The sequence below is a fragment of the Canis aureus genome, chromosome 4 (genome assembly GCF_053574225.1).
Source record: "Canis aureus isolate CA01 chromosome 4, VMU_Caureus_v.1.0, whole genome shotgun sequence".
In the NCBI taxonomy this organism is placed as follows: domain Eukaryota; kingdom Metazoa; phylum Chordata; class Mammalia; order Carnivora; family Canidae; genus Canis; species Canis aureus.
The window spans coordinates 44190959-44216037 of NC_135614.1; the positions used below are offsets into that span (position 1 = coordinate 44190959).

Sequence of the window (25079 nt, forward strand, 5' to 3'; positions counted from 1 at the left end):
CATATTACTCAACCCCATTCTTAGTCATATGCCCAAGAGAAATGAACAGTATCCACATAAATTTTTATATAGATGTTTACAGCAGCATATTTCTTAATAGCCAAAAAGTAGAAACAACCAAAATGTCCATCAACAGGTGAATGGATAAATGAAAGTAATATATCCATACAAGGCAATATTATTCAGCCATAGAAGGAATAAAGTATTGATACATGCTACAACATGGATAAACTCTTAAAACTATGCTAAGTGAAAGAAACCACACACAAAAGGTCATATCTCAGATAGCTTTATTTATATGAAATATCCATAATAGGCAAATCTACAAAGAAAGTAGATCAGTAGTTGCCAAAGTCTGTGACTAGGAGAAAATGGGAAGTGACTACTAATGGGAATTACTTTCTGAAATAATTAAGATGTTCTAAAATTAGGTAATGGTGGTGGTTGTACAACTCTGTGACATACTAAAACTACTAAATTGTACACTTTAAAAGGATGACTTTTATGGTATATTGATTAGAGTTCAATAGAACTATTATTTTTAAAATGTAAACCATATTATTCTAAATAAATTTTTAATTTAAATTAAATTTAATTAATTAAATTAAACAAATTTAATTTTTTAAACTGTTCGGTAGCTTCTCCTCATTCTTAGAACAAGGTCCAAAGTTTCACCATGGCCTACACTGTCCTGCCCCTGTAGAATATAATACTCTACTGCAGAGCCCTGGCTTTTGCTTTTCCTTCTTCCTGGAATGTTCTTCTTTGCCCGTGGCTTTCTTTCCATTTAATTCTTTCTCTGTCTAGTAATTGCTTTTCCTTCTATACATTTTATTACATCACGTTGAAAATATTTCTTTATACACTTATAATCCCAAATCTTGTTTCTTTACATTTTTGTTTGGTATTTGCTTATTGACCCTCCAGGATTATACCCTCTATCTACCATAGGATATAGCTTCCTCAGGGAGGACCTTCACTGTCTTATTCTTTACCCTATATCTAATTTTGGGAAAAGTGTTTGTCCAATATTCAAGTCTGATGAATGACAGATCTGACTCAAAATTTCTTATAGACGGTACATTCTACACAAGGGCCCTCTAACAGACAAACTTTAGAAATGGTTCCTGAGGAACCAGATGAGTGGTCATGTTTTTCCTTTTAATGGCATCAGGGAACCCAGAAGTACTTGCCTCTTGCCCTTGTTTGATATTTCATCTGTTGAGCCCTGTAGTCAGGTATTCTTCCCAGCTGTAGGAATGCAAAAAAGTATGGAGACTGCCCTTGAGGAGCTCACAATTTAAGAAGGGAAACATACCCAAACGTATGTGAAATAATGCAATAAATGCTAATAGCCACAGGGCACTAGGAAATACAAAGTTGAAGGTGTAAATTCCTGGTTGTAGGAATATGGCTTTAGAGAAGACTTCACTAAAGGGTAAAATATGTGACCAGGGATTCTCAAATTGGGGAAGAGGGTGGTAGGGGTGGTGGTTTTGCCTTGCAGGGCGTATGTGGCAATGTCTAGAGACATTTTTATTGTCACAACTGGAGGCAGGGGAGGTGCTACTGGAATCTAGTAGGTGGAGACTAGGGATGCTGCTAAATATCCTACAATGCACTGGACAGCTCCATAACAAAGAATTATCCTTTTCAAAATGCCAATAGTGCTGAGGCTGAAGAACCCTGATTATGACAATAATTAATTGTTGCTAAAACTATTAGGTAAGAGGCTGTTAGGTAATTTTAGAAAGGATGGATCAAGCTGATAATACTAATCATTCTTCCCCGAGAAAGAGATAACCAGTTGTTCTATTTCCCCTGATGCAGTATATGAAATATTCTCACCAGAATATCAAATCTGAATCTGACCAAAATTCTAGGACAGCATTGGCTATATGAAATCTGTGAGCCATGTGTGTAATTTTGAATTTTCTAGTAGCCATATTAAAAAATAAAAAGAAACAGGTAAAAATTAACTTCAATGATACAGTTGACTCTTGAACAACACAGGTTCGAACCGCATGGGTCCAATTATACCCAGATTATTACATTACAGTACTGGAAATATACATTCTCTTCCTCATGATTTTCTTAATAACATTTTATTTTTCTAGCTTACTTTATTGTAAGAATATAGTGTTATGTATTATATATATAATATGTGTTATATATATAATGTATACATGTGTTAATCAATGATTTATGTTACTGGTAAGGTTTCTGGTCAACATTATGCTCTTAATAGTTAAGTTTTTGAGGAGTCAAAATTATACATGGATTTTTGACTGTGTGGAGGGTCAGTACACCTAACCCCTGTGTTACTCAAGAATCAACTGTGTATTTTATTCAACCTAATATAAACAAAGTGCTATTATTTCAACATGCAATCTATATAAACATTATTAATGAGATGTCTTACTTTTTTTTTTTTTTTGTATTGAGTCTTTGGTATCTGGTGTGTATATTATACTCCATGCAAACTAGCCACATTTCAAGTGCTCAAAAAGCACATGGGTAATGGCTGCTGTTTTCTAGAATTAAATACCAATTTGTAGAACAATTAGGGAACAGAGAGATATGTTACATACACTCCAAGGATGTAATCAGAAAAGATCTGGAATATGGGAAAGAAACCTTTTAGGACAATGCTCTGGTTTCTTTCACAAATTAAAAAAAAAGGGAGAGAGGGAGGTATTACCAATTTAAAATGACTTATGAAATATGCCCATCAAATGGATTGTGTGGATCTTGTTTGGATCTTGACTTGAACAAAATTACTGTAAAAAATTATATTTTGAAGATTTAAAACTAGCTATTTTATGATATTAAATAATTATTAATTTTGTTAAGGGTGAAACTGGTACTGTGATTCTAGTCAAAATCAAAATCCTCTTAAAAACACATATTGAAATATTTACAGATGAAATGAAGCAATATCTGTGACTTGACTCATAATAATCCACTGAGGAGGGAGAAATGGGTGTGATATAGAGGAAACAAGATTGGCCATGAGTTGGTAATTCTTGAAAGTAGGTGATGAGTGCATGGGTATTTATTATACTGTTCTCTTATGTAAATATTTTAAAAATTTAGATTCAATAAATATCTTAATAAAGATTTTTTAAAATGTGCTTGATTTACTAAATACTGTGTGTGGATATGCTTATTATCCTGATCCATTGCATGCATGTGCTTCTGGTACTTGATGGTGGCTTGTTCCAGAGGGGGTCTCTGTCTTCTTTTCTCCCTTATTCCCCTACAGAAGCCACATTGGTATTTTCAAAGGAAGGTGAAAAGAATTGATGGTTATATTTTCATTTAAGAATTGTAACCTTTTCAAAAATAGGGCATTCTGGAAATTCTGCATATTCTATCATTGAGCTAAGAGCAGCAATTGAAAGTTGACATAAATATTTATGTCAGAAACAAAAATAAAAGAGAGAAACCAAAAGAGATTGCTTACATTGCTATCCTTCTGAGATGGCATGCCCCTATTGGACATAGGAAGTGGGTTATACCCTATGGGTATATTTTTTAGGTGGTACAAAAATTTGAGCTTTTAAACTTTAATATTATATTTACTTTATGTATAATAAAATAAAAATTAACTAGCATATCATACAATTACGTGGAGGATATCAATTGGGGCAGATAGACAAATAAGATAACAGATACGTTTAAACAAAAATATTAAAAAAAAGTAGATGGGACACAGATATGGCATAAACTTTGGAGGTGATTCATAAATGGTTTAATTTTGGGAAATGCTGGATATAGAGATTTTCTTCTTCTGATAGCCTGGATCTTAGGGGTAAAAAATATTGAAAAGCACATGGAAAAACGATCATACAAAACAACTCAGGCTGAGACATCATTTTAATCAAGAGTGATTTTCATTATAAGAGTGACATATTCCTGGATTAATCTCTTTGTGTTGTGCCAAGACATATTTCGCCATATCCTATGCCTCTCAGAGCACAAATATGGTGGGAAATATAATGAGAGAAAGTATGGTGGATTTGCTTTAGGGACAATATGTGCTAGGTAAAAAAGTTTTGAATAGGGATGGAATGACCTGTGGTTCATTAAGTCAACTAGTGCCTTAACTGTTGACCCCATGTGACCTGATCCCTGCTCCTCTCCAACCTCACCCTATAAGCTCAATTTCATGGTCAGCTTTCTTTTCTCCAGTATGTAAGGCTTATCCTGTCTCATAGTCTTTGCACTTGCTCTTTCTTCTGTCTGCCTTTTCAAAGATCTTTGCTTGGCTAGTTTCTTATCACTGATCTTCAGCTCCAATATTATTGCCGCCTCTTCTCAGGGTCTTTCTTTCAAAAGAACCACTTCTTTATCACATTATCTCATATTTGTCTTCTTCATAGACACTAACAATCCCTGAAATCATGCTGTTTGTTTACTTGTTCCATGAAAGAGGAGACTTGTCCGCTTTGTTCCCAGTATATCTCCATCATGTTGAATGGTGTCTGGCATGTGGAAGGAGCTTGGCAAATATTTGTTGAATTACTATATGAATTAGATAAGCTGGGGTTTGAACTAGGTCTCCTTCCAGCTATGAAGTACTATGATTTTCAAAATCCATCACCAAAAGCATTCATCTTTCCAACAGAGAGGTTTTCTCCATAAACTGGCCAAGATAGGATTTCCCAGGGCTTAAGTGAAATGGTGGGTAAGCAAGCCGAGTGAAACAGATGCCTCCAGGTGCCGACACATCTTTCCTGAGTTTAGCAACAGAGCAAAGAGCAATCATCATAATCAGTAAAGAGGTGGATGAGAGAGTAACTAGGTCCTCTGCCAAATTGCCTTTGTAGATGTCAGAGCCAGCTTCTCTGAAAACAGCCCTTTATTTAAAACATTACTCCAAGTGAAGCTAGTCCCCAATTCCACCCCCTTCCCTCTTACTTGGGCCCTCCAACTTGTCACATATGTGTTCAATTGCTTTCTTAACATCAGTTTGGGTAACCCTGATGTGAGGGAGATGTGAGAGTCAGCCATTAGGTCTGTGAAGGCCTGATGAAAGCAACTTTAACACATAACCATTTGCTTTGGCAGAAGCTCAGGCCAAGAGCAAAAGTCCTCTTGATGTGTCAAATTATAGATAAACACAAGTTTCAAAAACATTTGTGATATAACTGCAAATAAATGCTGGTAACTGGCAGGGTGTTCCATTTACAAATAGTTCCTGTCAACCAAACAGTAAGAGGATAAACTTGAACACGACTGACTTCCCAAGCATTTGAAAGCACTTTTTTTTTTAATTTTTATTTATTTATGATAGTCACAGAGAGAGAGAGAGAGGCAGAGACACAGGCAGAGGGAGAAGCAGGCTCCATGCACCGGGAGCCCGACGTGGGATTCGATCCCGGGTCTCCAGGATCGCGCCCTGGGCCAAAGGCAGGCGCTAAACTGCTGTGCCACCCAGGGATCCCTGAAAGCACTTTAATAGCAAGACTCTGAGGCTGCAAGTATAAAACAGAATAATAATTAAGGCTTAAAATGCCATCCAGCCAACAGCAAAACTGTACAGGACTGTGTCTTGAGTTCTGGGGTATATCATGATGACTCAGTGTCTGATTCCTTGGGCCCCTCCCATTTTCTGAAGACCTGAGATGTCTACACCCCTGCTTTTAGTTTGAGTTGTCTTGTCTTCTTCATGTCCCCAGTCTGGGAAGCATGATTCCTGGAAACTGAAACAGTTGATACTTAGGAAGAGATGGTGCATTTCTTCCCTAGGTGGGGAGTTTCAGATTTTTATTGATAAGATAGTTTCAGCTGGTAGGTTGTTTCTCTTTTTTTTTAATATTTTATTTATTTATTCATGAGAGACCTAGAGAGAGAGAGGCAGAGACACAGGCAGAGGGAGAAGCAGGCTCCATGCAGGGAGCCCGACGTGGGACTCGATTCCGGGTCTCCAGGATCATGCCCTGGGCTGAAGGCAGCACTAAACCACTGAACGACCCGGGCTGCCTTGGTAGGTTGTTTCTAATGGGGCAAAGTCAAAAGGGGCACTTGCCTTGTATCTGAAGTTCTTTGGTGATAGTGGTAGTGGTAAGAAGAGAAATGGAGATATACTTCCTTCTGCTCATTGGCCATGATGAACTTTCATCCACCCATGCATCTAGCCATGAGTTGAGAAATAGGTATTCTTCTGATGTGCCAAACACTGTACTAGATACCAGAATACATTGGCCATAAAAACTTGGGTGTTAGAATCTGATCTCTGTGACACAGTAAAGGTCTGAAAAGGGAAGCCACAAGTTTAGGTTCAGGTCTACATTAACACTAAATCTGTTCTGTTAGTGATATATCACAACCTTCAAATGCAGTGCTTGATCAGGTAGCAAATGAACGAAGCAGTCAGGGTTGGGACCATGTCTACTCTGGAAATTTCATGCCCTATGCACAGTAAGTGATGAGACTTAGCTCTAGGTAAGTGTTGTTGTGCCGGAAGATGGCACAGGTTTCCATATTCTCAAGATAAGCAGGAAATCTTGGACCCTTAAAATATAAATTTCCCTCATTTTAAATATTAATGATTTAGTTTTTAAAAACACTAGTCTGAGCAAAATTAAAATCCAGGGCATAATATTCTTCTCAGTTTGTCCATCAGTAAGAGAAAAGTTCTATATCTGTGGAGTCTGATGGTTCATGTGGTGAGTTATAGGCTGCTGTTGGGGCAGCCTATGTATAGCCTCCTCCATGTTTGCTAGTTGTAGGATCTGGTTAAGATGTTTAGCTTTTCTGTTCCTTAGTGTCATTTTTTTAAATGGGGACTACAACAATATCTATTCACAGGATTGGTATGAGGATGAAATGAGTTAATATAAGTAAAATGATTAGTGCAAGGCCAAATATCATGATAGATAGATGATAGATAGATAGATAGATAGATAGATAGATAGATAGATAGATGATAGATAGATAATATCTCTATTATATTACATTCTATTTGATTCTATATATAAAATCAGGCTATTATTATTTTAATTTTTAGTTCCTCTCACTCCCTTCACCATTCTTTTCTTGCCTCACTGACCTCTCTTTTTCTCATTCAGAAACAAAAACAAAAATTTGCCCCTGACCCTTCTCTATTTTTACCCAGAATAGTTTGTCTTCTTTCTCCTCTGAGGTCTTGGCTCCTGCTGATGTCATATCCCCAGTATGTTTATCAAGGTATTTTCCAAACAATGATAGTTTCTTCCCTAAGAAGGATTAAGATGTCAAATGTCAAGATAATATTTTTTCAACTTGCTTTATTTGTATATATACACAACGTGTTCCATATTTTAAAAATAAATATTAAAAACACTGGCTAGGTCTTCAGGGTGTTTTCAGTCTCTTAAATTCCAGGGAAATAAGTTTCCTGGCAGCCTGAGATGCCTAAGTACTTGTCTCCTCATGATGGATCAGGGAAGGCTAGAGCACCCAGCCTTACTAGAGCTCCTCCAGGCACATACCCAGGAGCTTGGAGTTCCTGTTGGCTCTTTCCTAAGGAGTCAAGGAGGGTGCAGTGCTGGAAAGCCAAAACCTCAGACAATATTCAGATAATATACTTTTCCCCTCAAAAAAATTTCATCCCATTGCTCTTAAACTATTTCTAGCCTTTTTAATCCACTCTACCTTTAGAAAAATCAGTCACATAGGTGATATAGATGAACACAGACTTCTCTCAGTGAAGAGAAAGAATTACAGATTTTATCAATCTTACTTTTATGTATTGATTTTGGTTTGTGGGTAGAATTAGCAGATACAAAATCACCAAAGATCCATTCTCTTCTCATTCTCCAATAAAGCCAAGAATCACATGTATATGTATGTGTATGTATATATGTAATATGTATGCTTTATAATTTTTATGAAGCATTTTTATATTACAATATTCACAGAAAATGACAACACTGAAAAGAAAACCTTCCAAGATCAATCTGAGTCTTAAATCTGCTCTAAGAGACCTTCCATTCTTGCCATTGTGGCTCAGATAAAAGGATGGCAGTCTGATTTTTAAGCCACCTTGGTATTTGTTAGAATGAGAAGTTGATTTTGGAAGCATTATAATAGAGATGTTGTATTGTAGGTTTGGGAAATAGATATTAGCAAAATTAAAGAAACAGGAAAGGCATGTTCTGCAATCTATTTCACATAGATATATCAAGGAAAGATCACAGAAGACTTGGCTTTGAGTTTAGCTCTAACACTAACTAGTTTTGTGAACTTGGGCAAGTAAAATTAACCTGTCTGAGCTTAGATTCTTCATCTGTAAGAAATGTCTGCCTCAAGAGGCTATGCAGGTTTGATAACACATGTAGCAGGGGTTGGTCCCCCTTTGTGAAACATGTTCTGGAGCTCTGCATATTATTCCTACCTTTCTGGTTCCTCCTTCTCAGTCTCCCTTTCTTTCCTCTAAACTAGCTTGAGTTGAATTAAGCTCTTTAACATTTGAATCTAAAAGCAATTGTCTTCTCCCTTGATACTCTTCTCCTAGATGACTTCACGCATACTATATTTTTATTCCACTAGAAAGGATAAGAAGTTTCCCATTACTTCATGGAACAGAACAAGAGGAAGGAAATATATAGTAACATATTGGCACCCAAGTGGTTTCCAGGTTTGGATTTTTTCCAGAAGATATTGCCCTAGGTAGGTTAGAGCCTGATAGATGAGTAGTTGAAGTGGGCTGGAATGGGGACATGCTCAGTTGTCCAACAATGCCAACACCTTATATTTATAACACAGAATCCTGAGAGCATGGAATATTCATGAGACCCTAGTAATGACTCCCAAGAATCATTTAGGGAAACTCTGAAGCCCTGCTGCCATTCAGGGGATGGTGAGGAGCACTAAGGTGCAAATGTAGCTATACATGGCAACATGGCTGCATTTCTGTCCACAAGCTGGTGAAACCCTCTGGAACACCTATTATAGATGTAGAATGCCTAACTGACCATGGGTTCCTAATACATTTTAAATACATTTTAAACCATCTCTCTCCCATTTATTTGGATGCCAGAGGTCATAGGCCCTGTTTAAAACTAATCATTTTTGTTCTAATGATTGAATTTTATTAAGGGTTTCATGGAACTTTATAGTTGGAAGAGACCTTAAAAGGTCAGGTGACCCACTTCTTCCAGTGGGACTAAAGAGGCTTGCAGATTCTTTCAGTGTAAAGTAAACAATTTAAAGATAAAAGAAAGCTGGCAAATTCTGAAGGACTTAAAAGGAGTTTATGTCTTTAGGCACCTGATTTGGGATAATTATAACACTTGAGGTAATACATTTTTGGCACAAGCTCCCTGGCAGTAAATACAACTGGAAACATGTTGGGTTATTTAGTTTTGGTTTTCTGATGGTGGAAAGCGTACACATTTTTCTGTTGAGACAAACTTTTTCCTGGAACCAAACTTAGGCATTTATCACATGAGTCACTGTGGGACAGAATGGACAGTATCTCCCTCCATGGCTTCTTATATAATGTGCAGTTTTTCATCTGGATGTTCTCATTTTGATCATTTATGAAGGCAAACATTCAAGTAACTAGGAATCCCCTTTCTGATACAGTGAGAGACTCTGAAATACGTCCAAAACCTGAATCACTTTATGTTGCCCTCCTCACCACTATGGAGAAAACCTATGGAGAAAAACTTTGGAACTAGCTCTATTTAGATATAATCTAAAGCAGTCATCATTTTCATCATCATTGTAACTACCTTTTATCAAGCACAAATACATTATAAATATAAGGAAGTTGGTAAGATTAAATAACTCTTCTAAGCTCACACAGCTCATCCTGGTTTCTAACTACATTTGATTAGTGGTGTTCTCCTTGAAGCATTGTGTTGAGGAGTATTCTGAGGTCACACTGTATAACAATGGGAAAGAGCACCATGACCAATTCATGATGTTTGCATGTAAGAGGGCAGTGAGACTTGCTGGCCATACATCTGCCATCATCATGAGATTATATTTTCCTGCCAGTAAAGCAAATTTCATATGACAACAATTAGCAGATAAATGTGTTGCCTATAATTCCTTGGGATTTGTTGGCAGACATATCCCAAGATGTATGTTACTTGACTACTCTTTATTATATACCACTTAGAACTTCAGGATGCCAAGAAGCTGATATAAACTCACAGGAACAAAAACCAAATGAAAATCAACCTCATCACTCCCCACAAAAAAGCACCCCAAACCCACAATGCAAATTAGAATTATTAATATGAATTAAATATGTCTACATAATCCAGTTTACAAATTTATTAACTGTTTTTTTTAAGATTTATTTATTTATTTATTCATGATATAGAGAGAGGCAGAGACACAGGAGGAGGGAGAAGCAGGCTCCATGCCGGGAGCCCGACACGGGACTTGATCCCAGGACTCCAGGATTGCGCCCTGGGCCAAAGGCAGGTGCCAAACCGCTGAGCCACCCAGGGATCCCCCTATTAACTGTTTTTTAAGTCTTATCCCATAGCTAGTGTATAGTATTTACTTATTTAACTAAGTAATAGAATTCATTAAGAGTTGCAAATTTTGTAGATTCTCTGTGTGACACTTTGGATGATTAGCAATTGCAGGCTATATGCAGCAGTCAAAATGTAGTGAGTCTATGTCCTGAAGAGCTGTGGTCCCTCAAAATGAAACCTTTATTCAAAGGTTGCATGAGGCAACTGATCATCCCGAGTGGGCAGCCACTGCTTTTGCCTATCTAGCCTCTCTGCATCTGGTAACAGGACCATCTCTTTCTCCATCCTCAAAGCATGAAGTTCTGATAAAACAGACTCTACCTCCAGAGCTAGGCATGTACTCACCCTGGCACCATGTTCCCCCAACCAATGAATGATACAAGGATGTACATGTTACCAATTCAGACCAGTTGTAACCTACCTACAACTTTGGCTGGAGCTACAAGACAAGTGCCTTCACTGTCCTTGATTTGCTATGCTGGTAGAATAAATATCTAAGAGCTACAGGCAGTCATAGTCCTTAAAAATGAATCTAGCCCCAAAGAAAGTATTGGTGAATGGAAAAAGAGGGATTCAAGTCTTTGAGTATATATATTCAGAGTTGTGTATCCATAATCACAATCAATTTTATAACATTTTTATAACCTAAGAAAGCCCATTTCTCTTAGCCATCATCCTCAAATGCTCCAAGCACTACCTCCAGTCTGGGCAACCACTAATGTACTTTTTCTGTCTAGACTGGCCTATTTGGGACATTGCTTATACATGGAATAATACAGTATGTGGTCCTTAGTTCCCTTTTCATTAATTTTCATAGCTCCCTTTACTTCTTCTTGCAGCCCTTATTAAAATTAAAAATTTTAAGTGTGTGTAACTGTTTGTCTCTTCCATTAGACCATACATTTCTGTCAGAACACAGACTCCATGTATTTAATTCACTATTGTACTCACAATACCAGTGCCTACCCCAATACCTGTACGCCACAGAATAGACACTTAATAATATTTACTCAATGAATAAGTGGATGAATGGATAATAAATGGATGACTGAATAAATTAGATACCTACTTTGCTGTCACCACCAAGATTGATACAGAAATTCCAGTCTACTTAGTTCAACGAAAGAGGCTGATCTGGTTAACTTACTTCAAAAGCAGTTCCCCATGTTGGGCAGAAAGAGAAACAAATATCTATTTAACGAGAGAGTGTGGTCACACATGCAAATGTGTAACATTTATAAATGAGAAGTGAATTGTTTGTGTATGGAGTAGAGAAACAAGAGACTCAGTAAACTGGAGCTAGGTTAAAGTAGATTATTTATTGCACTAAGCCACAAAGTGGTCACTGCCAACTGGTCACAACTGCAGTCCCTTCTTTTTCTTAAAGGTCTCAGTCTCTGTAAGATATACTTTGAGTAATGGGCAAGAAGGCATCCTATAGTTCAGAATTTGCTCATGGCATCCTGGATTGTTTAAGGCCTTAATCCATAAGTATTTAGGTGTGGTTGTTGTCTTCCTGTGCCTGTAATCACACAGGGAAAGAATGGGTTGGGAGAGAAGTCAGATGTCTGTTTTATTCCTTGGACAAGCAGATCATGGAGCAGGAAACACACTCCCCACTTAGATGGCTTCTACACTGAGGCTTGGCAAAGCAGTTGCTGAAAACATTGAACAAAATAAACTACAGAATAGAGAAGGAATGCAGAAAAAGTCATGAAAAACAAATTGATGATTTATAGAGATTGCAGTCTAATGGCTACAAGATTTTCCTGGCTTTGATTTGGACTTTTTCAAGAAATCAATTGCAGGAGAGTCTCTCTTGGTGGTTGGACATGAGAGGGCACTTTCTAGAAATAATGAGTTTTTGTTTAGGGTATTTATTTCATTTTTAATAAAGCAAATACTGTTTTTATTCTCTTGCTCTCCATAAGAAATAAAATCTCTGAGTAACTCCAGCTCCTAGATACAGACAGCATACAGAGAGATTATTTCAGAAATGGGATCTTTTTCTTTTGTCATTCATGAGCACTTCAACAATTGTATAAAGAGTTGTAAGTGGCAAATGTGGCAGGTGTGTATTTATGTGTGTATGTGCACTGTGCACATATGTACACGTGCATGTATTTTGCCCCTTTTGCTCAAGCAAATTAGAAGAGATTGATTTTTTCATTTTTAAGTTTTATTTATTTATTTATTTATTCATTCATTCATTCATTCATTCATTCATGAGAGACACACAGAGAGAGAGAGGCAGAGACATAGGCAGAGGGAGAAACAGGATCCCTGCAGGGAGCCTGATGTCAGACTCCATCCTGGAACTCCAGGATCATGCCCTGAGCTAAAGACAGATGCTCAACAACTGAGCCACCCAGGAGTCCTGTGAGATTGATTTCTTAAATAAAGATCTCTATTATGATATCCACAAGGTCATAACTCATTTTTAAAAGAAGATTCAAGATTCAAATGAAGAAGTGACCAAGACAAATTTGGCCAGTGGGATATTTAGTGATTTTTTTTTGGAGTGTGTACTCCAGAAGTACTGTACAAAGGTAAAATTCCCAGCCCAACTTTGCCCAGTGAAGAGATATACACATGCCTATCTGGTGTAATAAATAGGAGGAGCTCTGTACTGTTTTTGCTTTCCTGGTGTTACCCCAGCCACATATCTCACACTTGTCTGTAGCTCTTGCTACACCATTCATTCCTCAATTCATTCCTCCACCATTCATTCACCATTAATTCCTCAGTTCCTTCAGATAGTTCAGAATTCTAAGTTATTCTGATGGTATAAATTACCTAGGATGATTTTTAAAATCATAGCTTCTAGGTCCCACCCATGAAAACAGACTTTTCAGATAAATCTCTCATTTTAATAAGTGTCCTATGTGATTCTTATGATCAGAGGAATTTAGGAAAAATGGGGCTAATAGTTTTTCAGTTTCATCTTATAACATAGTGCTTTCATGAAACCTTTTCAGGAGAGCATCATCATGAGTCTGTGACAAAAATATTATTGTCTTTTTACATAACAGGTAACTGAGTCTCTAAAAGGTAAAGTATCTGGATCAAGGTCATTTGAAATTAGACCTTGGCTACAGACCATGTGAGTTTCTAATCCAGGCTCTCCCTACCAAGCCCCACTGCCTTTTAGGAGCTTATGGTAATGGTGATGACATTGGTATCTAGCAAGTCTTGTTTGAGCAAAGAAAGGAGAGAAAGGAACTATTGATAGAGGCTCTGAGAGCACCTAAAGAACCTTGAAGAAAGAAATCCTTTAATAGTTGAGGATGAAAGAATACAGTCATTGGACAGTCATGGAACTGTAAAGTCTATTATTTTGTCGATGAATGAGAAGCACTGGGTCTTATACACAACTGATGAATTATTGAACACTACATATGAAACTAATGATGCCCTATATGTTGACTAATTGAATTTAAATTTTAAAAAAGGGAAAAAAAGAAAATAGTGGGAGCCTAGGAGTTTTGTAAGGTCCCCTCTACAGAACACTGACCCTTTAAGATACTCCATGAAAAGGGGGTTCTTGACTTAAGTAAATTTGAAAAACATAGTGAACTTTACTCCAGTGAATAGATTCCCAAAGTACATGAGCATATTAAAGGCTCTGAGAAGTCCAGCAGGAAAAAAAAATAAATCAATCTTTAAACCTGTACTATCACAAACTTATTTGTGATATGGAACTCTCCCCCCATTATTCCATAAATTATACATAATACATATGGAACTCTCCCCCCATTTTCCATAAATTATACACAAACATCTGACTAAGCCCACTTTGGGAAATACTGCCCGAGGGCATAGATTTAGAGTTAGGAATATATGGATGTAGTATAGAAAACCCCCAGAGATTCTGTTTTGTTTTGTCTTTTTTTTTTTTTTTTTTTTTGATTTTGCCTTTCCTCATTCTGGGGAGAAAGATGGACAGATAGACTACCACCCATAAAGTAAGCTACAGAGTATTTATTGCTCTGAAGTTTGTTGGTTCTCTCTTATTACTAACACAAAGAAGTATATGGCAAGAGAAACAAGCAGGAGCTGAGCTAAGCCCTGGCATGTAAAAATCTAGTCTTTCTGGAGCCCCTCACTTTTTCTAGGCATCTGGATTGGAACCCAGTTTGTCTTCCTTTCTGCCCTTGCCAATTTGCCTCTCCAGGAATGAAAGAGTCTAAAGATGTCTCCTTGTGAACAGGCTTTCAGCTCTTTGTATTTAGCTGTGTTGATTTGGAGGGATTCTGCATTCCAGAGGCCTCTTTGGCCCCAAGACTGCCCTAAGCAAGATCCAGGATGCCTTCGGTCAGAGAGAACAGAAGCAGAAGCATAACTAGGTAGCCTTGTCAACTGCATCAGTCTTCCCAATATGAGCATCACTGGCAAGAACGGAAATGCTATCACCTTGTGGTTATGAGTCCCATATGTCAGAGCCTAATGGCACCCAGAGATGCCTCCTTAGCTTAAGTGGGTAGTCAGGTAGAGATGGGCATGGTGAGCAACGGTTCAGATGGTTGGATGGGGCTCACTTTAAGAGTGGAGGGCTAGGGAGGAATGATCTTCCTTCTTCAATCTTTTTAAACTTAGCCTTTATACAGGGACGACCTTATTTTAGTTGCTTTTGTTTATATGCTTTGGAGATGATGGATTTCTCAAAGAGGTAAACTCTAAAATTATTGTTCAAGTAGACCCTGATCTTGACCTGTCATAGGTCTGACAGCAAAAATGACAGTTGAAAGAGAGTAGAACGAAGTTTTGTTTAGAAGGATAGTGTTTATAAAATGAATTTTTATGCATTCTCAAGGGATGGTTTATTACATTCTCTCTTTCTTTGGGAAGGGGGAGAAAGTAAAAACATCCAAAATTTATTCTCCAACAAGACAGACAGCATCAGCAGGTAAAAACTACAGGGGTTTCTCCACAGATCATATATTCACACTGACATGATTTACTTAACAGGGAGAAAGGCTCTGGTGTGTTCTCTGTAACAATATCCGCTTCACAGTGTAAACAGGTACTAACATTTGTTCTCAACTTACAATTCCAGAAGGAAAGGCACAACATGGCAAAAAATTCTTTTTGGATCCTAAAGTCAGGTGCAATAACACAGACCGACTTTTGATAACAGTCTTGATCTACTTTTCCACAAAGAAGGAGATTCTCCACTCAGAAATTAAGATCTTTCTTTCTCTTTCCTTGTTCAACCATCAGAGCATGTTTCATCATTTCATATACAAAAAAAAAGGGGTGGGGAGCTTAAAAAAAAGAATCATGAAAATATCTTCACTGTCCAACTGCTCCCACCACATATCAACTCAGGTGCTAGACAGGGTGTCCGGACACTTTGGTGGTCATAAAATAGGAAAATAGACATCATGGCTACAAAAATAAATGAGGTAGATAAAAAAAAAAAAGCTTTCACACCCATGACTTGCCCGTTCAAACATCATAGCCTTCATGCAATACTCAAGAACAATCTTCATACTAACTTGGCATAAGCTGCACCAAGGTCATTTTTTGTACAAAGTAGTATGTGAACCTGTAAGAAATATCCCCTTTCCGAGCATTTCTTCAAGAAGGAAAACCCAGGTCTTTGATCAAGTAGGCACTGGAGAACCAAATTAAATCACCTGAGGGTCCCTGCTTAGGTGCCTAGCCCTTCTGGTGGCTCAGAAAGGAGGCATCTGGAAAGCATAGGGACTCTTGGGGCTCTGAATGAACTCTATTTAAATAAGCAGCAACACACACTGACTTCCTAAGGACTAAACCAGTCCATTTGAGGGTATCCTACCTAAAGTCCCAAGGTTGAAGGAATTTTGTAATTCTACAACCTTAGTTAAAAAAAAAAAAAAAAAAAAAAAAAGGTACATTCAGGAAAAAAAAAAAAAAAACGAAAGGAAAGATGGGTACAGGGTACAGGGGGTCATACAAAACAGGTCCCTAAACAGATGCCAGATCTTGTCCATGTATCCGCATACAGTCACCAGGGAAGTATACAGTACCCACCCACCCCAATTAGGCTAACAGTTGTCTTGTCCATTGTAGTTCAGTAAGTTCCAACTTGAAATAGTCTTTGGAAATAGTTACTCTCAGTTGTACAAAGGTTTTATGTATACACTTTGTGGCAAGTAACAAAGCTACTTTGTAAGACACACACTTCTTTCCAAAATCAAAGAAAAAAAAATTCTAGTCTGTATATGTTTTAATATTTTGGGGTTTTTTTTTTCAATTTTTTTAATTTTTCAATTTCTTTTCTCTTTTTTAACTTTTTTCTATTTCAATTTTTTTTCTCACAAAGTAGCATAACATCTGATTGTAGGACTTGCCTGAGTTGCCTGAAGTTATGATCATAACTGTAAACATCACTTGCACATCAGTAAGAAAACAAACAGGAGGAGATGGGTTCTTTTTACAAGGAAAAGAAAAAAAAAGAAAAGAAAAGTAGTAGAGTTCTAGAGAGGTCATTCTCCCTGCATTTCTCCCTCGACAAAGAGTTTAGCAGACTGCAATCTTATTTTCTTGGAGGAAGTGAGGGAATTGGTGTATGGGGATGCTGTCAGCAGCACCTGGTTTTTCCACTTTCAGCACTGATGGTGGACTGGGAGCCATCCGTCTTGGAGATGGTGGTGGTGTTCACAATGGAGCTGGCCCCCAGGGAGACTGGGAGGGTACAAACACCCCCACTCTGGATCACAGGGATCTCACTGGTCTTCATGGCCAGACCTCCATTGAGCATGGTGGTGTACTGGTTCCACAGCACAGGGTCCATGGTCCCCAAGGGGCCAGGATTTCCTTTGGCCTGTCGGCGTGGCCGAGCCGCTAGCAAAGGTGTCATGCTTGGGGACATGGCCACGGGCCCAACAAACGCACCAGGGACTTCGACTGTGGCCTCGGTTGGCTGGGCTCGGATAAATGCTGATGGCAGGCTGCTAGACCTTCCATCTCGGCGCGCTGTTCTCGGGGCTGTCTGCTTTGCCACCAGCATCAGGAGCCCTGGACTTGATGCTCTCTGCCTGGCGACTGGCCGGGGGCGGCCTGGAAGGACGCAGTCTCCAGCACATCTGGGCTTGGGCTCTGGTACTCCTGGTCTCCCATCACCGAGCACCACGAGTCGTTGGTCAAGCCTCGCCCTCCACCGAACCGTTGTCCCTGCCGCTCTGCCGCTGCAGGACGGGAGGAGCAGGACCCACCTTCCCCGGGCGTCCAGGGCAGTGAACCCGAGAGCCGGCGATGCTGAGTGGGCGCCGGGAAGCGGGGCGGGGACCTGCCGGGAGCCGCCGGGGCGTCCGGGGGGCCCAGCTCGTCCACGCCGATGCTCTCGATGACGTCATCGCGACAGGTGGCACCCGCGCTGCTGTTTTCGGGGACCACCGCGAGGTCACAGGGGTTCTCAGGCCGAGGCGTGCTGGGAATCTGGCTGCCCACATGCCCCCGGGGGTGCTGCTGCCTCAGGACCACGTTCGCAAACTCCCGGCAGATGCGGCACGAGAGCTGGTCGGGTGAACCCCCAGGTGCCTCTTCAGGTTGCGCTTGGTGGAGAGAAGGCCGGACCACAGCGCTTGCACCAGAACGGGCTCTCCCCGTGGGGGGGGCGGGGGCGGTGATGCATCTTCGGGAGCTCTGGCAGCTCAAGACCCCGGTGGCAGATGAGACATTCCTTGGGGTCGGTGGTGGCCTTGTCAATGTTCTCCACCAGCTGCTGTAATTTCAGGGTCTCCGACCCTGGCTGGGGGGGCCCACTCCCATGGAAGCCACCAACCCTTGGGACAGTGTGGTTTGACCCCCACCCCCATCCCCACCCCAGACAATAGGGATCCATCCTCACTTTCCGGAGAAGGCAGGGGCTGCAGGTGGTTGGGCAGCGGCTGCCCATGGGGTCCTTGGGGTTCAGTCCCTGAAGAGAGATTCTAGCCCTAGACCGGGGGTCCCTGTTACAAGGACAGGTTTGCTGTCTAAAGGGAGACTCGATTCATCTACGGGGACGGGTACAGAGAGTGCATAGGGAATGCCATTGCCTGCTGCCATTTTGCCGTGGAACTGGGCAAAGAGCTGGGGGTTGGCCTTCGCCTGGGGATGTCGATGAAAGTGCACTTTGAGGTTGCCGTTGGTGGTGAACCGGTGGCCACAGACAGAGCACGCGAAGGGTCTCTCTCCGGTGTGGGAGCGGAGGAGGATCTGCAGGGAGCTATCGGTCCCCAAAACCTTGCTACAGTACTTACACTTGTGCTCGCAGAGAACGGCCTAGTCTTTGGGTTTGGCCTCCAGCGGGGACTCGTTCGGTGGCTTCCCCTTCTCTTTCTTGGACAGGTCTAACGCCACGGTGTTGAAGGTGTGCTCTGGAAGAGCACAGAGCCTGGGGCCTGAGGTTGCAAAGCCCCGGGAAGGCGCAACATGACCTGGGGGGCACCCTCGTCCGCTCGGCTTCAGGCCCACATGTTCACCTGCACGCGGATGTGCTCGGCGAGCTGGATCTGCGGCAGCTGCTGCTGCTGCAGGCCCAGGATCTGCTCCAGGCCCCACGGACGCTGCTGGCGCCTCGGCGCTGCGCTGGTCCACCGGCACCTTGGTGCCCCGCAGTGCTGGCCACTTTGCCTTTGGGTAAATAGCTCATGTCCTGGGACGTGGTCAGCAGGGCGATCTCGGCCTTCAGGTACACGACAAGCTCGGCACCCAGCTTCTCCTTCAGCTCCCCCGAGCCGCCGCCATCCTCCCTGAGCCCAGCCTCACTGCCTGGACTGTGCGGCGGGCAGCTGAGCGCGGCCCCGAGAAGTCTCCCGGAGGCACCGGCCCCTCCCTCGCTGTCGTTCATGATGAGCACAGGTGGATTTTTAGTGCAATTTTTGTGTTCTAAGAACTCTGCACCGCATTTCTCACAGATGTGAGTCTCCTCCTGACGAGTCCTCTGTGCAGTCATTCCATCCTGTTGGCTTCACTGCCGTCCCCCGGGGGGCTCATTGGAGCGCCCGGCCCCCCGCCGCCGGCACCTCTGCGGCCGCCCCTGCAAACCCCGGGGCCGGCTGCTGCGGTGGCTGCGCGCCCCGGTCCTCCTCCCAGTTGATGTGCTGGGGTTTCGCCTGCTTGCGCCTGGGCATGGGGCGCGCATCCGGCCTCCTGGAGAGCCTCGGCTATTTCAGTTTATCACATTCTCAATGTCTCAGTGTTTTGTTAATGAATATTTAATGAGCATTTCTACAAAAATTAATAAAATGTATGTATAGGTATATATACATATGTGTGTGTTCATAAATTATACTGATGTAGAGGATGTTTAGCATAAGATTTGTAAATTATGAAATACATAATATTCTTTATTATAAATTTCATATAGTTGATTCTCATAAGATTATTTCATTGATTTTCATTGAACTATTTTATCCATAGCCAACCTATAGTTGCAACTGACAAGTACAGTTCCAACATGAATGTTGGTTGATATTTTTATCTATGTTAACATGTAAGATGAAACAATGAAGATATATGTCTAGGGTTGCCAGGTTTGACAAAAATATAGGTCAGTTAAATTTGAATTTCAGATAAACAATAAATAAAATTTTAGTATAAGCATGTTCTGAATAATAGTTGAGATACACTTATGCCAAAAATATTTTTGCTTATTTAAATTTAAATTTAACTGGGGACCCTGGATGTCTCAGTCAGAAAAGCATGCAATTCTTAACCTTGGGGTTGTGAGTTTGAACCGAGGTTGGGCGTAATGATTACTAAAAATAAACAAATAAACAAATAAATTTAACTGGATATCCTGTATTTTATTTAGCATTTAAGAACATTACTTGAAAAAAAAAAAAGAACATTACTTGTGTTTCAATAACTTCTTTGCTGAATCACCTACTAGGTTTGAAAACTAGAAAACTATTTCCTCAATTTTTCATGCTTTTCCTCATGTAATAGGAACTGTAAACATAACACAATTGTTATTTTTATCATGATTAATATTATCTTTGCCATCACTCTCTGCGGTCTAGAAAATCAACAAAACAATAAGCCGAACCCTGGTGTAGTAGCATTAGCCAATTTCTGTAATGTCTAAACTCCCTCCATAGCTAATTTCATCCAACCAACTTGACATCACTGTGCAAGGAATTGGAAAGTGATGCACAGGAACACACAATATAGCATTCCCATCATACAAATGCAATAGACACAACCTCAAAAACATAGATAGAGGCACTAGGTGGCTCAGTCAGTTAAGCATCTGCCTCATGATTTCCGGGTTGTGGGATTGAGCCCAGAGTCCAGCTCCATGCTCAGTGGGGAGTCTGCTTGAGATTCCCTCTCCTCCTGCCTCCCCTCTCCAAAATAAATACTCTAAAAAATAAAGCAACATTTATCAAAGTAACTAGGGAGTGATGAATTTTTGAGTATTTATTACCTTTGTTTTTTAATATAATTTATATAGTGATTAAGTTGATAAAGTTTTATTTAAACTGGCTCACAATAAATAAATAAATAAATAAATAAATAAATAAATAAATAAATAAATAAACTGGCTCACAAACAGTCCTCACAGTGTAACAATTGGCTCTTAGAAGCTGGTGAAACCACTGCAGTGTATTGAACCTGTCCATCTCATCCTACTCAAGCCTATTTTATCAATCTACAAAATCTACTTGATTCCAGAGATAATTGAGTTTGTGGCCTTTGTTAAGTTGTTGAGATTTTAAAGACCAAAGAAGTAATACAGCCCTTCTGTAGGGAACTTTGAACTGTTCAAGGGAGGAATCAACATTTATTGACCATCCTCTCTATTTGAGACACTGCACTCTACTACAAATTTAAGATTACAACCTTTTAAGATGCCATGTTATATAAAAGCCAGAAAGGTAGAGGGGACATATACACTAGGCATATAAAGATCACTAATACTGTAAAGCAGAAAGTTAAAAGATGAAATCAATTTGCATTCCTGCCAACAGTGCATAAATGTTCCTTTTTCTCCACATCCTTACCAACACCTATTGTTTCTTGTGTTGTTGATTTTAGCCATTCTGACAACTGTGAGGTGATATCTCATTCTAGTTTTGATTTGCATTTCCATGATAATAGGTGATGATGAGCATCTTTTCATGTGTCTGTTGGCCATCTGGATGTCTTCTTTAGAGAAATGCCTGTTCATGTCTTCTGCCCATTTTTAAATTGAGTTATTTGTTGTTGTTGTTGTTGTTTTGAAGAGTTATTTGTTTTTTGACTGTTGAATTGTGTAAGTTATTTGTATGTTTTAGATACTAACCCTTTATCGGATATGTCATTTGCAAATATCTCCTTCTAGTCTATAGGTTACCTTTTATTTTGGTTGATTATTTCTTTTGCTGTACAGAGGCTTTTTATTTTGATGTAGTCCCAATAGTTTATTTTCACTTTCGTTTCTCTTGCCTCAGGAGACATATCTAGAAATTTGTTATAATTGATGTCAAAGAAGTTACTACCTATATTCTCTTCTAGGATATTTATGGTTTCCAGTCTCATATTTAGAATTTAGAATTTATTTTTGTGTATGGTGTAAGAAAGTGGTTTATTTTCTTTCTTTTGCATGTTGCTGCCTAGTTTTCCCAACACCATTTGTTGAAGAGACATTCTCTTTCCATTGGGTATTCTTTCCTGCTTTGTTGACAATTAATTGACCATTAATTGTGGGTTTATTTCTGGATTTTCTATTCTGTTCCATTGATCTATGTGTCTATTCTTATGCTCGGATCATACTGTTTTGATCACTATAGCTTTGTAACATAACTTGAAGTCGAGAATTGTGATGCCTTCAGCTTTTCTTTTCAAGATTTTTTTGTCTATGTAGGGTCTTTTAGGGATTTTAGGATTTTTTGTTCTAGTTCTGTGAAAAATGTTTGCTAATATTTTGACAAGGATTGCATTAAATGTATAGATTGCTTTGGGTAATATAGACATTTTAACAATATTTGTTCTTCCAATTTATGAGCATGGAATGTCTATTTCTTTTTTTTTCCTTTAAGTTTTTATTTAAATTCCAGTTAGTTAACATGCAGTATAATATTAGTCTCAGGTATACAATATGGTAATTCAACACTTCTGTATGTCACTTTATGCTCATCAAAGTAAGTTGCACTCCATAATCCCCATCACCTATTTAACCCATCCCTCCACATGCCCTTCTTCTGGTAACTATCAGTTTGTTCTCTGTAGTAGAGTCTTGTCTTGGTTTGCTTTTCTCTGTCTTATTTGTTTCTATTTGCTCATCTATTTTCTTTCTTAAATTACACACACAAGTGAAATTATATGGTATTTGTCATTCACAGACAGACTTATTTCACTTAGCATAATACTCTCTAGCTACATCCATGTTGTTGCAAATGTCGAAATTTCATTCTTTAAAAAAAAATTTCATTCTTTTTTTAATGGTTGAACAATATTCCACTGTACATGTAGTCCTATTTTTAACTTTTTGAGGAAACTCCATACTGTTTTGTCTTCTATTTCTTTGCATTATCTTCCACCTCTTTCATCAGTGTTTTGTAGTTTTCAGAATGCAGGTTTTTCACCTCTTTGGTTAGGCTTATTCCTAGGTATCTTATTTTGGGTGCAATTATAAATGGGATCATTTTCTTATAAACAGGATTCTTTCTGCTGCTGGTGCTGGGAATATAAACTGATACATCCATTGTGGAAAAGAGTATGGAGTTTCTTCAAAAAGTTAAAAATAGGACTACCTTATGATCCAGCAATCATACTGCCAGATATTTACCCAAAGAATACAATAACACTAATTCAAAAGGATACATGCACTTCTATGTTTATAGCAGCATTATTTACAATAGCCAAGATATAGAAACAGCCCTAGTGCCCATCAACTGATGAATGGATAAAGATGTGATATATCTATATTTGTATCTATATCTATATCATCTATTATTCAGCCATAAAAAGAATGAAATCTTGCTATTTGCAATAATATGGATGGAGATAAGTGTATTATGCTAAGTGATAAAAGTTTGTCAGAAAAAGACAAATAACATATAATTTCACTGATGTGTGAAATTTGAGAAACAAAACAAACAAGCAAAGATAAATATATATAGAGAGAAGTCAAAAAACAGATTCTTAATTATAGAGAACTGATAGGTTATTGGAGGTGAGGAGGGTGGTAGATAGGTTGGATGATAGGAATTATGGATTGTACTTGTTGTGGTGAGTATGGAAGTGCTGAATTATTGTATTGTACACCTGATACTAAGGTAACACTGTATATTAACTAAGTGGAGTTAAAAACTTAAATAAGTACAGGCACACTTCAAAAAAGCGATGAAATAAAATTCCTAGCATGGGTGTAACATTATTGGTCATCTATACCCATAATTAATGATTGGAAGGGATTGTACATAAAAACTTGTTCCTTATTATTTATATTCCCCACATGAATGAGAACATATAATGTTTGTCCTTCTCCGACTGACTTACTTCACTCAGCATAATACCCTCCAGTTCCATCCACATTGAAGCAAATGGTGGGTATTTGTCATTTCTAATAGCTGAGTAATATTCCATTGTATACATAAACCACAAGGGAAGGGAGAAGAAATGTGTGGGAAATATCAGAAAGGGAGACAGAACGTAAAGACTGCTAACTCTGGGAAACGAACTAGGGGTGGTAGAAGGGGAGGAGGGCAGGGGGAGGGAGTGAATGGGTGATGGGCACTGGGGGTTATTCTGTATGTTGGTAAATTGAACACCAATAAAAAATAAATTAAAAAAAATAAAAAATAAAAAAGGAAAACAAAATTAAAGTTCAAAGAAAAAAAAAACTTGTTCCTTTAGGACAATGGTCTTAAGGGGTGATGCATTTTTTCAGTATTTTTCTTTGATGTTTTTGTGAAATTTTTCTGCATAATTAGCAGAAATTGCCTACAATTCAGACAAGAAGTACATTAAAGTAATTGAAGGGCATTTCTCTGTGCTGGGACAGCTTTGAGGAAGCACATAGAATATAAGGTAGGCCTTCAAGAATGGGAGGGATTTAGAGAAGTGCAGAAAGCATCCCAGGCAGGGAAAAAGCATAAGTAAAGGGTTAGAGAAAGGTATTTTGAAGGAACAATAAATAAAATAGTCTGTCTGGAAAAGGTTCAGATGTATCTATCTATCTATCTCTCTATCTATCTATGGATATATATTACAAAACCAGGCCCCAGGAGTCCACTCTTGGCATAGAATCAAATTCAAATAACTAATATTAGCTGGAAAAATTGAAACTTATTTAAATCTTTACTACAGCTGCCTTCAGAAAACACAAAAGCTGGAGGACTTCTGCCCCTCATCACCAATCTTTCTCTCCCCTTAGGTTCTCTTCTTTTCTGGTAAATTATTGTCTCCCTGTCTCAGTCCTTCTCTATTTCATTGATTATCTCAGTCTTCCCCTTAAGTTTCAGGACAGGATTGAGTGACAACCAGAATTTTCCTTAGTTGGCTGAGGAGAGAAATAGGCTGGATACTGATGCAAAGATATCTCTTGTCTAACACACTTGGTAATATTAGTCACACCCTTACATGATGATTACATCAATAGACAATTTCTCTATGCTACCTCTCCTTTCCAACTCATTT

General features: G+C 39.1%; 1 protein-coding gene, 1 long non-coding RNA gene and 1 pseudogene across 4 annotated transcripts in view; 1 reads left to right on the forward strand and 2 right to left on the reverse strand.

Moving 5' to 3' along the window:
* SPDL1 (spindle apparatus coiled-coil protein 1) overlaps positions 1-25079 on the reverse strand; it is a 373127-nt gene that overhangs the window by 140878 nt on the left and 207170 nt on the right. The window lies entirely within an intron of this gene.
* Positions 1-25079, forward strand: part of LOC144312663 (uncharacterized) — a 212805-nt gene that overhangs the window by 120400 nt on the left and 67326 nt on the right. The gene's annotated exons all lie outside the window — the stretch shown is intronic.
* LOC144311991 (sal-like protein 4 pseudogene) lies at positions 17050-19585 on the reverse strand (annotated as a pseudogene).